This window comes from Podarcis erhardii, assembly GCF_964252035.2.
Source record: "Podarcis erhardii genome assembly, chromosome: 14".
Lineage (NCBI taxonomy): Eukaryota > Metazoa > Chordata > Lepidosauria > Squamata > Lacertidae > Podarcis > Podarcis erhardii.
The window spans coordinates 21,276,472-21,288,984 of NC_138503.1; positions in this window are offsets into that span (position 1 = coordinate 21,276,472).

Sequence of the window (12,513 nt, forward strand, 5' to 3'; positions counted from 1 at the left end):
GGTAGGTTCTGGGCTGGAGGAATGAAGGAAACAGGCAGGGATGTATTGGGCTATAAGAAGAGAAAGTGATGGGGACCCAAGACCCCAGGGAGGGGCACTTAGCACAGTCACGGTTAGTAGCCCCTCTTCTACCAGGGGAACTGCAGTTGTCCTATCAGCCAGCCCTCAGGTCTAGTACGGCTGCTGTTGCTGAATACCAGGCCAGCTCTGAGTAAGACCTACCTCACCCATGATCTGATTATAGATGAGGAGGCTGATCTGGTCTGTATCATGGAGACCTGGGTGGGTGAGCAGAGTGGAGTTGGTCTCATCTAGCTGTGCTTACCTGGGTGCATAATGCAGTATCAGGGCAGACTTAAGGATGGGGAGGGGAAATTGCTATAGTCCATAGGGATTCCATTTCTCTCTCTCCAAGCTCTCTGTCTTGTTGTGGGTGTGTGTGGAAGAGATCTAGAGTGTGTGTTCCTGGCACTGGGCAATTGGGACAAATTAGGAATTCTGTTGGTTTGCCGCATACCTTGCTGCCCAGTAGTCTTCCTGCAGGGTTGAGGACTCCCAGACTCCTGTTTTTGAGGGACTTCAACATCTATGCCAAGGTGAATGGCTATGGAGTGGCTCAGGACTTCATGGCTGCCACGATGACCATGGGACATGTCACCAGTCCAAGACATGTGGCAGGCCACAGTCTGGACCTTGTTTTCTTAACTGGGAAAAAAGAGGGTGACCTGAAAGTGTGGTGGTGTATTGGCATCAGTCTTTTGTCTGATCACTTCCTGTTGAGAGTTAGGCTTTCAGCACCTCTTCTGCTCTGCAGAGGTAGGGACCTATAAGGAGGGTCTGCCCTCAAAGGCTGATGGATCCAATTGGCTTCCAGATGGCCCTGCCTAGTGCTGTTGTGATGAATGAGTTGATATGACTGGCACTCCTGTCAAAGCCCTGGCCAACTTATGGAACATTTAAATGGCTCAGGCCTGTTGACACGATCCGCCCCTGAGAGTCCTCTCCCACTTCGTGATTTAGGGCAATGAGACAAGCTGGAATGCAAGTGGAGGAAAACTCCAGTTAAATGCATTTGAACACTGGTGGGGGCTTAAGCCTACTTAGTGGCATCCTCACTCTGCAATACACAGCTTTCCCTTTTGGGCCTTTTACAGTCTGGCCCAAACAAGGTGGTAGAACCAACAGTAACCTGCTGTGACATGTTTGCAAAGCATTTTGAGGATAAAATCCCTTTCATTCACTGGGACCTTGACTCCGCTGTTACAGCAGACGAATCTCAAGAAGTATTCAGAGCACTGTCTAGTGCTGTTGTGTTGGATGAGTTTCAGTTAGTAAGACTCAAGGATGTGGGCAGGGTACTTGGATAGGTCAAGGTGATCACCTGTGCACTTGATCCTCTTACCTTGATAGGGTAAGGAAGCTGTACCCCCTGGGGCTGATGGGATTTGTAGTCCAAAACATCTGGAGAGGAACAAGATTGTGGAATGCAGGGATAAGGCCATTGTCACTCACAGGCCTCTCCTTTATGTTTGTGTCCTGCTACGAAAAAAATCTACAAAGCTCGTTGGAGCATACACAATAGTAGTGCAATAGGGGAGGGGGGAAATTAGTGTATTTGCATTGCAAGCAACATTGGCTCTCTCATACCAGTTTCAGATTTTGAAGGAAAAAATAATATTGTTTCTATCTGGCCATAATTGGACAACAACCCACACTCGGCTATCTTTCAAAATGTAACACCCTAGCTTTAAAACAGCACAGCTGGAGGAAATAATGGGTGAGTAACTATAATGACTGGGTGTTGGCCAATAAAATTGCATTTCCTGGAAAATATTAATCAGGTTTTTTTAAAACAAAACTGAGAATATTTTTAGACAGCCCATGTGTATGTGTGACAATAGTATACATAAGCGATGTTAGTTTAGAACTTTCCTCTGTTTTTGGGGGGGAGGGGGTGAAGCTGACAAAACTGTACCAAAGATCAGAGCCTGTGCCATGCACCAAGTAATTTATCCCATCAAGGGCAGGAAGCTCAAGAGAACAATGTAAGAAGACTCATACTGGATCAAACCATGAGCAAAAAGAGAGCCTGCTGAATCAGCCCAATGGCCCATCTAGTCCAGCATCGTGCTCTCATAGTGGCCAGACAGTTGTCTGTGGGAAACCCACAACCAAGACCCAAGCACATGAGCATACTCTGCCTACTTGTGATTCCCGGCAGCTGGTATTCACTGCCACTGACAGTGGAGGTAGAACATAGCCATTTGGGCTAGTAGCCATTTACCATGTACACAGCTTGTCCTGCATCCTCCTTCCAATGGACCAGCCCTACCATTGGGCAGAGTGAGGCAGCTGAGGGGTTGCTGGACAAGGCTTTGGCCTACACTCCCTTAAGCTACCTGGCTGCCCTCAGGTGCAATGGAGGGATGTGGCCCCATTGCCAGGAGTAAAATACAAGTGCCAACCCAAGCAGCTTGTGCACGTGAAATGTTTGGTGTGTTTTCCCCTCCAACCAGCTTCAATCCAACAAGAAAACTTAAGCCACATTCACTTCATACTACATTTAAGACAGCTATAGAGGATGCTCGGATGAGCACGCAGAGGACAGCTTCATGAATAGGGGTGGCGCTGTGGGTTAAACCACAGAGCCTAGGACTTGTAGATCAGAAGGTCGGTGGTTCAAATCCCTGTGACGGGGTGAGCTCCCGTTGCTCGGTCCCTGCTCTTGCCAACCTAGCAGTTCGAAAGCACGTCAAAGTGCAAGTAGATAAATAGGTAGCGCTCCGGCGGGAAGGTAAACGGCATTTCCATGCACTGCTCTGGTTCGCCAGAAGCAACTTAGTCATGCTGGCCACATGACCCAGAAGATGTACGGTGGCTCCCTTGGCCAATAAAGTGAGATGAGCGCCGCAACCCCAGAGTCGGTCACGACTGGACCTAATGGTCAGGGGTCCCTTTACCTTTACTCTGCAACCCAAAGACAGAAAAAAACTAAAAGGTCATGCCTGTCAGGTAAAAACAATCTTGTTCCCCTCTCTGATGTGAACAACACTGTACAAATGCAGACCCTTCAAGTATCCCTATTTTCCAAGGACGTCCCTGATTTAGAGAAGCCATCTTGGTTTCTGATTTGATCCTGGAATGTCCCCCTTTTCCTTAGGATGTCCCTATTTTCATTGGATAAATATTGGAGGGTATGGAGTTATCTGACCCCCAAGGCGTCTGAAGACAATCCTGTATAGGGCAGTTTTTTCAAATGTTGTATTATGTTTTTATATATGTTAGAAGCTGCCCGGTGTGTTGGGGGAACTCAGTAAGATGTGTGGGGTAGAAATAGTAAAATTATCATTATGGAATGGGAGGTCCTTATTTTCATCAGATAAATGTTGGAGGTGGATATGCAAATGTGGCTTGAAACATAGCAAGAATAACCTTGGGTTTTAAGCTGATAATGTAAGCGTAACCTCGCTGTACCCAAAGATTTAATAGGTATCCCGACATGGTAAAAATAGGGATAAAGTTGGAACAGTTAATTACGAGCAGACTTACCCCGGTGAACATGAGAAAGAAGTGATTGCAGAAATGGACCAAAGGAAGGCTGCTTCTGTGTCCAGCCCATGACACAAGGGTCATAGCTTTCTGAACAAAAATAGATTTTTAAATACTTTTTTTTCCTGTGCACAGTCTGCACTTTGGGACTCCTCTGGCATCACCCCCAAGGCCTTAAATATCACAGCTGAGTAGCAGCGTCATTGCGATTTCGACACACTGGACAGATAGAGGAAGTCATGTGAAGATGAGCATAAGAGCACTTCCCCCAAATGTAAACTGATTTGGATGAGGTTTCCAAGGGGGTGGAGGTGGGGGTGGCAGCATTTAGAACTACAAATGGAAAATGAAGAAGTGCCTACATGAAAGTGTAATAATAAATAAAATAAATCCTCACATCAGCAACTAGCACCCTGACAGCTGCTTGGAATCCAGTTGCCCAGTGGGATTCATTGGCTAAACACAGGTGCAACTGGACTGTAGAATACTGTGAGTGGCCATTTTAAATCTCCCACAACACCCCTGGCATAGCATCACTCCAAGACTGCCCCCTCTGAGCCTCCTTAGCCCACTGTAAAACTTCAAACTACTAAAATGGTGAAGCTGTTTCTCTTGGCTGTGAGCTACGCTTGTGGGATGTGTGGGGTAGATAACAGTCACAAGCCATCGAAAGCTATTGACGTTCATTCAAGTGTAGCACCCTGCTTGTGGTTAACGCTTAGCTGGAATGAAATATTCAACGCAGCAATAGAGAAATTAAAATAGTAATTTATTTGTCAGACAAATAAATAAGAGGCACAGTGGTACATGGTTACCAAGCTCTGGCCTGGCCTCCTGCCATTCTGGCCAGCACTTATATTCCCTTAATCCAGCCCCCTTTGCTCCTCCTGTGGCTGCCTCTGTCCAATCAGCCTGGTTGAAATTCCTATTGGCTGTTTGCTAGAGCCAATCACAAAAGATACACCCACAAAAGATACACCCATTTCCTTGCCCTTATAAGGGAGACAAAGAGCTATATATAAATGACAAATAAGTAATAATATATCTTACATGGAATCTTAATTACCAGCTCACCTCTTGCCCTCCTTGCCCTATTGCCTTATAAAACAAATGGTTTAATCTTACATTTTATGTTCAACAGATGTCAAGGATCTTGAGTTTCACATCAACATTGAAAGATTTCCTTCATTTAATGTTTCTAAACAAAATGCCTGACAACTATATATCAAGACTGCCCGGATGGCGTCTTCTGTCTGGCAAGGGGGGGGGCTGGTGGCTGACTTAATTTCAGGATAAATACAACTCTTACAACCATATGAAATAAGAATCTAGCATTCCTTAAATCCTTTGCATAATTACATTTAAGCCAATATATTTAAGCTAATATATTTCATACATTTATCATAGGTAGCCTCTTAAAAGAATAAAGCTTCTCAAAGTGAAAAGGAAGGAACTCAATAAAACACAGCTTTTAAAAGAAGCCTCTTCAGTTTGCACCTCCCCCTTTCCCCCTCCTCTCCAGCCTCAAAATAAAATAGGAAGAAGCTGCTTCTTCTGCCAAGCCAGTTGCCTTTCCAACATTTAACACATTTTAACCTTTTTTAACTCTCTCAGTTTAAGAAACAGCTTTAGAAGAGACTTCCCCAAAAATGCTCTCTTTCCAGCTAAATGTTTCTCCTTCCATTTGCTCCTGGCCTTTTAACCTTAGAAAGAAGATCTGGCTCATTTTACTGGGAGGCACATTAGTATTATCTTTCCCCATTCCTAATGGTGTTTTCTCAGCCTTGGGGCAGCATATGTAATTCTCCCTTTTTATGACTTTGAGAATTGTTTTTCTACTATAAATCAATGGGGCCCTTCTTGTCTTAGGAGGAAAAACATCTTGCCAAGGTTCTTTTAGGCAGCTGGTCTTTTGCCTGGCATGAAACATTTGAAAATCCTTTTTTTAAGCTCATTTTTAAATACAAGCCTTGATTGAAATATATAGAAGCTTTGATATAAATGCAGGCTTATGATTAGATGCCTCACAAGCACTAGCCATACCCATCAAAGAAGTATATTTGGTTTCTAGCTACTGGGTCCATGTGACACTGGTCCTGAAAGCGCCACACTGGCTGCCAGTGAGCTACCTGGCCAAATTCAAAATGTTCATAGTACTATCATATACAGCCCTAAACAGATTGGGATCCAAGTACATAAAAGAGTGCCTTCCCCAATACTCACCATATTGAACCCTGTGGTTGGCAAGTGAGGCCTTGGTGGTGGTGACAGGGACTTTTCAGTGGTGGCTCCTTGGTTGTGGAATGCCCTTCCAACGAGGTGAGCCTGTCCCATCATTATTAACTTTCAGGAGGAATCTGAAAAAGTTTGCTGTTTACCCAGGCATTTGGTGGCTGAAGGATACTGTTCCAGGCAACCCTCAGATCTTTGGATGGTTAGATGTTTGTGACTGCCTTCAGGATGTTTTTAAACTGCAACTGATTTTCGAAATTTTTAATTGTTTTTTAGAATGTTTGTTTTGTTTGTTTTTTCTTTTAAATGGTGATCTGTTTGCCACCCTGGGCTCCTTGGGGAAGAAGGGAGGGATATAAATTCAAGACGTAAATAAAATACTGAAAAGCTGAGAGGAAATGCAACGGACATTGATGTAAAGCCAACTCCAGAACTCCATGGAGTTGTGCAAGTGTAACGGAGAGAGCCAATTTAGCCCTTGAATGAACAAGTCTGTGGCTGGCCAAGGAAGAGGACAGGAGATGTAACATTTCTCACCGAGAAAAGGACAGCCCTGTATCCAATATAGAGATGAGGATGGGAAACAGAAAAGTCACGCTCCCAGTGAAATATAATAACACCCCTGCCCTGCCCTGAAGAGCCATATGTCAGCAAGTATGGGGGAAGCTTTTAACATCAAATGAAACTCTCGCTTTTGGGATTGATCGCTCTAGATCTCCAGTTTTCAAGCTTCAGGATAGGGTTGGCATGATAGAGGTGCATATGAAATTATGGATGCTGTGAAGAAAGTGGGTAAGGTAGGAATGGGAAGACTCCAGATGTTACTGGACCCTAACCAATGGGGGCTGTGGCCCTTGGGACTGGTAGTGGAGCCCAAAAGTAGGTGGATCCAGAGCCAAAGGCAGGCACGGTCAACTAAGTCTAGTGGTGACTGGGAACAGCCACCGAGACCACATAACACCAGCGTTGGCTCCCAGTATGTTTCCGAGCACAATTCAAAGTGTTGGTGCTGACCTTTAAAGCCCTAAATGGCCTCGGCCCAGTATTCCTGAAGGCGCGTCTCCACCCCCATCATTCAACCCGGACACTGAGGTCCAGCGCCGAGGGCCTTCTGGCGATTCCCTCACTGTAAGAAGTGAGGTTCCAGGGAACCAGGCAGAGGGCCTTCTTGGTGGCAGCACCCGCCCTGTGGAACGCCCTTCCGTCAGATGTCAAGGAAATAAACAACTACAGTGGTACTTCTGGTTATGAACTTAATTCGTTCCAGAGGTCCATTCTTAACCTGAAACCGTTCTTAACCTGAGGTACCACTTTAGCTAATGGGGCCACCCGCTGCCGCCAGTGCACAATTTCTGTTCTCATCCTGAGGTAAACTTCTTAACCCAAGGTACTACTTCCAAGTTAGTGTAGTCTAACCTGAAGTGTTGGTAACCTGAGGTGTCTGTAACCTGAGGTACAACTGTATTTTACTTTTAGAAGTCATCTGAAGGCAGCCCTGTTTAGGGAAGTTTTTAATGTCTGATGTTTTATTGTATTTTTAATATTTTGTTGGGAGCTGCCCAGAGTGGCTGGGGAAATCCAGCCAGATGGGCGGGGTATAAATAATAAATTATTATTATTATATTATGATTGTCTCCATGCTCCTCGCTGCTGAATTCTATAAGGGGCAACACTGATAATTCAGGAGGATGAAGCTGTCAGGCAGAGACACCCATGGACTGGTTGTAAGTGAGAAGGTAGGGAGGTGGGGGCTGCCTGGGGGAAGAGGGGCAGCACCCCACTTGCAAATAGACTTTCCAAACATGCGAAGGAAGCTGTGGAAACACAAACGTAAACTATAAACAACTGTGATAGCTGAGATTGTCTCAAACCATCATCTGCGTTTACGCTTATAGGAGCTAATCCTGGAGACTATAAAATGCGGTTAACCTCGCTAAACAAGATTAAGCCAATATGTATGTATAAATCATTACTCTGATTTCATTATTCTCAGTCCAGCAGATCCCTCTTTCCATACCTAATTATAGATGCACCAGCTGCATTGGATCAGCATTGTGATCTCCATGACTCTTAGATCCGAAGCAGAATCTTTTGACTTTGGGAGGCAACTCAACCAGAAAGGCCAATCTGAATATATTTATGAAGGAGCCGCACTTTCAGATGGGATGAAACCCTTCTGCTGGAAAAAGAAATATGGTGGTGATAATTTAGCATTTATCTGGCACATATATATCTATATATATCTCATAGATAGATAGATAAAATTTATTTTTATTTTAAAGTTAATTTTGGCAACATTCCTCATAAAAAAAACCTTGAAGAGAAACATTGAGCAAACCTTATACAATTAAAATACTGTTTCACTGACACTTTTATCCAACATATCTCAATAATGTATTATCAAATAAAATATTATAGGATCATTAATGATTATGACTAAAAAAAAGTCAAACCCAGATTGAGAATGTGGGAGGTAGTAGTTCTCTTGACAGAACATAATTTTTACATTTATAGCCACCCCCTTTTCTCCAAAAAGCTCAAAAAGTGGCATACACACTTCTCTCTTTCTCCATTTTATCCTCACAACAACCCTAGGACAGGCTGAGAGGCAGCGAGTGGTCCAAGGTCACCCAGTCAGCTTTGTAGCTGCGTGGGGATTTGAACCCTGGTCTTTGTCATGAACTGGCAGGACGACATATAAGAGGTTCCTTCTTCACAGAAAGTGTTGTGTAACTCACCAATTATCAGTACAGTGATACCTCGGGTTAAGTACTTAATTCGTTCCGGAGGTCCGTACTTAACCTGAAGCACCATTTTAGCTAATGGGGCCTCCCACTGCGGTCACGCCACCGGAGCACAATTTCTGTTCTCATCCTGAAGCAAAGTTCTTAACCTGAAGCACTATTTCAGGGTTAGCGGAGTCTGTAACCTGAAGCGTGTGTAACCTGAAGCATATGTAACCTGAGGTTCCACAGTATAGGATCTAGCAGCACCACTAGGTATGGCACATTTCTAAGGGTTCAAAATGCTTCATGTACATGATCTCGCTAGACCTTCTGTCCAAATGCTAACTGTTGTACGGGCAACTTCAAAGCCCCTGTTCTCACTTCTTACGGTTCTTATCTTTACACCAGAGATAAGGAACCTACAGCCCTCTGGATGTTGCCTGGATTTCCATACCTGTTATCCAGTAAAGCCAAGCGGACTAGATCAGGCACATAGATTTCCTGGCTACAGTCATCCCTCTTTGTTGAGATGCATCATATTTAAGGTGTAGTAATAATTTGTGTGCGCATTTTATGCAAATCTTTGCCCTATTTTGCCTTATTTATTTGGAGAAGCATTTCCTGTTTTGGGTCATGCATAAGTAGCAGTCAAAACCAAGGGCTAAGAAGAAAGGGGGCTGGGGGAAGCTGACTCACATACTGTATAGCTTGTGTGGGGAATGTACATAGGATACAGAGAATCAGAGTACTTTGGAGGCTGGGCTTGCAACTTCTATCAGTCTAACTCTCTCTCAAACAAACAGACACACATTCACTGTATCTGTGAAGAACTGATAGCCATCTGATTCTAAATTGTGCAAATATCAGTGGTGGCTGCTGGCCACTGGGACAAGAAGGGCTGAAGGAGAGAGCCCAACAGTAGGTGCAGCCAAAACCACTGACGGGCAGAGCTAACTTTTGTCTGATGAGTTCTACAAGGAGCAAAACTGAGACTAAAAATCCGGACAGGGGGACAGCTGAGGGCAATAATTCAACACCCCACTTGGTCTAATGGACCAGCCTTGACTGGTTATTATTACCCACACATTGGGGACTGAGGCTGGGGAAAAAAGGCAGGGCCACCTCCAAGCTTGAGGGGCCTCTCAGCATGATGCGCTCTGGAGGACACTTCCATAACACTCCTGGGCCTTACCTGATGATGACAGCAATTCTCCAACCAACTGTTGCAGCTGCCATTTTAAATATCCACATGGCCAGAAAGCAATGTGATGTAGAATGCTGTGGGACACTGGGGGAAATTTAAAATAGTGGCTTATGGGAGCACGTCACCCAGGGTGCATAGCAGTCAACTTTTCCCTTTTCTTGTGAGGAATCCTATTCGGAATAAGGGAATTTCCCTTTAAAAAAGGGAAACGCTGACAGCTATGCAGGGCAGGGATCAGTGGCAATGGGCCCTGCCTGAGGAGCAGGGTTGCTAATGCCAGACCAAGATGCAGGCCCTTTAATGAGCTTCTGGCTGTGGTGAGATTTGAATCGGAGACTTCCCAGCTCACACGCTTCTCCTATATTGTTTGGGGTATTGTTTGTCAGTTCTATATGCTCTTAAGATTGCACAATCAAATTTGGCATGGTTCCTGAGATCAAGGTGCAGGTTTCCGCCTGTTTCCATACCATTGGACATCATTTCCAGAACTGCAGTACCTTTCAGAACTGCATAAGTCTTAACTACTGATTTCATAACAGCACTGATTGGGGGGGGGCCTCCTTAGAATTTATGATCAACTCTAAGTGTAAGTCTGCTGGTAGCCATTAAGGTCCACTCCACCAGCTCTAAAAAACTTTTCCAAATGTGGATCTACAGCATTGAGGGAGAACTGAACGGGCAGTTTTGTTGCCCCAGCTAGCACAGCCATGGCAACCCTCTTTAGTGGCTACTGAACATTACTAGGCTGGCAGCGTTCGGAAGGTGGCTCCTGATATCCAGCAGGTCAAAGTGCAGCACAAAAGCTGCACAGTTTGCAGAACCTGCAATGGTCCGAGAGGCTTCTCTAAATGGCACTTCACATGCTGCAGGCTCTTAAAATAAACTGCAAACTTATTTTTGCTTAAGCAATGCAGCTTCCAGAGGAAGTGTGCTTGTTGAAACTTTTAAAGGGTGTGGGCCTTGTGTCATCTCTCTTCCCCCTCCAATTTGGCACAAGGTCTCAATGGTAGAGAATCTGCTGTGCATGCAGAAACGTTGCTAAGTTCAATTCCCTGCATTTCCAGGTTGGGCTTAAGGCTGAAAGTGGTGGCTGAGTGTCAGGCAAGAACCACTTCCACGTCTCGGCCACCACTTTCGGTGGGTTTAATTGGGGATGTAAAAAAGAAAGTGATTGAAATCAGATGTTCAAGCTACAAACTCTCACGTTGTGGAATGGGGAACCAGCTGTAATATGGGACAGTTTCTCCCATGCGTGTGAGTGTGTTTAACTTGCACAAGAAAAGATTTCATGACAACGATTTTTCATCGTATTAGAATACGTTCAGTTGCCTTAAACATATGCATGGGGGGTGGTGGTTTTGCATTAATTGGTGTGGTACTGACTTTGCAGACAAGTCATTTAAGGAGATCTCTGTTTGAAGAGTTTTATGACCCGAGTCTGGTTTAAAGAAAAAGAACCCTGAGAAGGGGAAAGAGGGGCATTGAAGTTGCCTGTCCCCAGTTAGCGTCTGGACAGCAGACTGAGTGTATACACAACTCACCTGGTCATAGTCCACCTCACTCTGGTGAGATGTCTTTTTTCCCCTATTTAAATTATCCCCAAAATATGTTCTGTCATACTTCACATCCACACTATACATTTAAAGTACATGACTTCTCCCAAAGACTCCAGGGAACTGTAGTTTGTTAAGGGCACTGGGGATTGTAGATCTGTGAGGAACACACTACAGTTTCTGGGATCCTTTGGGGAAAGCTATGCACTTTAAATGTATTTTGAATATACTGCATGGATGTGACCTCATTAACTTATTCCCTAAGAATGTCAACAAGTGCATACATAGAGGCGAGGAGGACACGGGTGGCTCTTAACCTCTTGGGCTTGCAGATCAGAAGGTTGGTGGTCCAGATCCACGCGACGGGGTGAGCTCCCATTGCTCTGTCCCAGCTCCTGCCAACCTAGCGATTCGAAAGCACACCAGTGCAAGTAACTAACTACCACTGTGGCGGGAAGGTAAATGGCATTTCCGTATGCTCTGGCCTCTGTCATGGTGTCCCATTGCACCAGAAGCGATTTAGTCATGCTGGCCACATGACCCAGAAAGCTGTCTGCGGACAAACGCCAGCTCCCTCGGCCTGAAAGTGAGCTGAGCGCCGCAACCCCATAGACACCTTTGACTGAACTTAACTGTCCAAGGATCCTTTACCTTTAACTACACACAGATGCTATCCAACCTGACTCTGTAGCTATTCATGCTGGGAAGGAAGCCCTTTAATGAGCCCTTTAAAATTTAATTGGGTCACCTGAGTTGGCAGTAGAGCCAAAATGGTCAGCCTTTCAGCCTTCTCTCCATTCAAAATTTAGGGTGGCTGGGTGAAAAAAATGAGGACAGGGTTCCTGCACATATGATGGATGAGTAGAAGAGAAAATGTCAGCACCTGTAGCTTGTCTCACAGCAATTGTGTTACAGGTCTTTCCTGTGTACAGGTACTATCATTTTTTTCCATCTGGCCACCCTATCTGGTGGTGGCTGGTGCCCATGGGGACCTTGTGGGACAGAAGGCAGAGGTCAGAAGAAAGCGGCATCTGAGCCAATGACAAACAGAGCCAACTCATTCTAGTTTTCTCCCCATCTTCCTCTCTGCAGAGTTCTACAAGGGGCAACATTAAGAGTAAAAGGTAAAGGTAAAGGTACCTCTGACCATTAGGTCTGGTCGCAGATGACTCTGGGGTTGCACGCTCAGGCGGCATTTGTCCGCAGACAGCTTCCGGGTCATGTGGCCAGCATGACTAAGCCGCTTCTG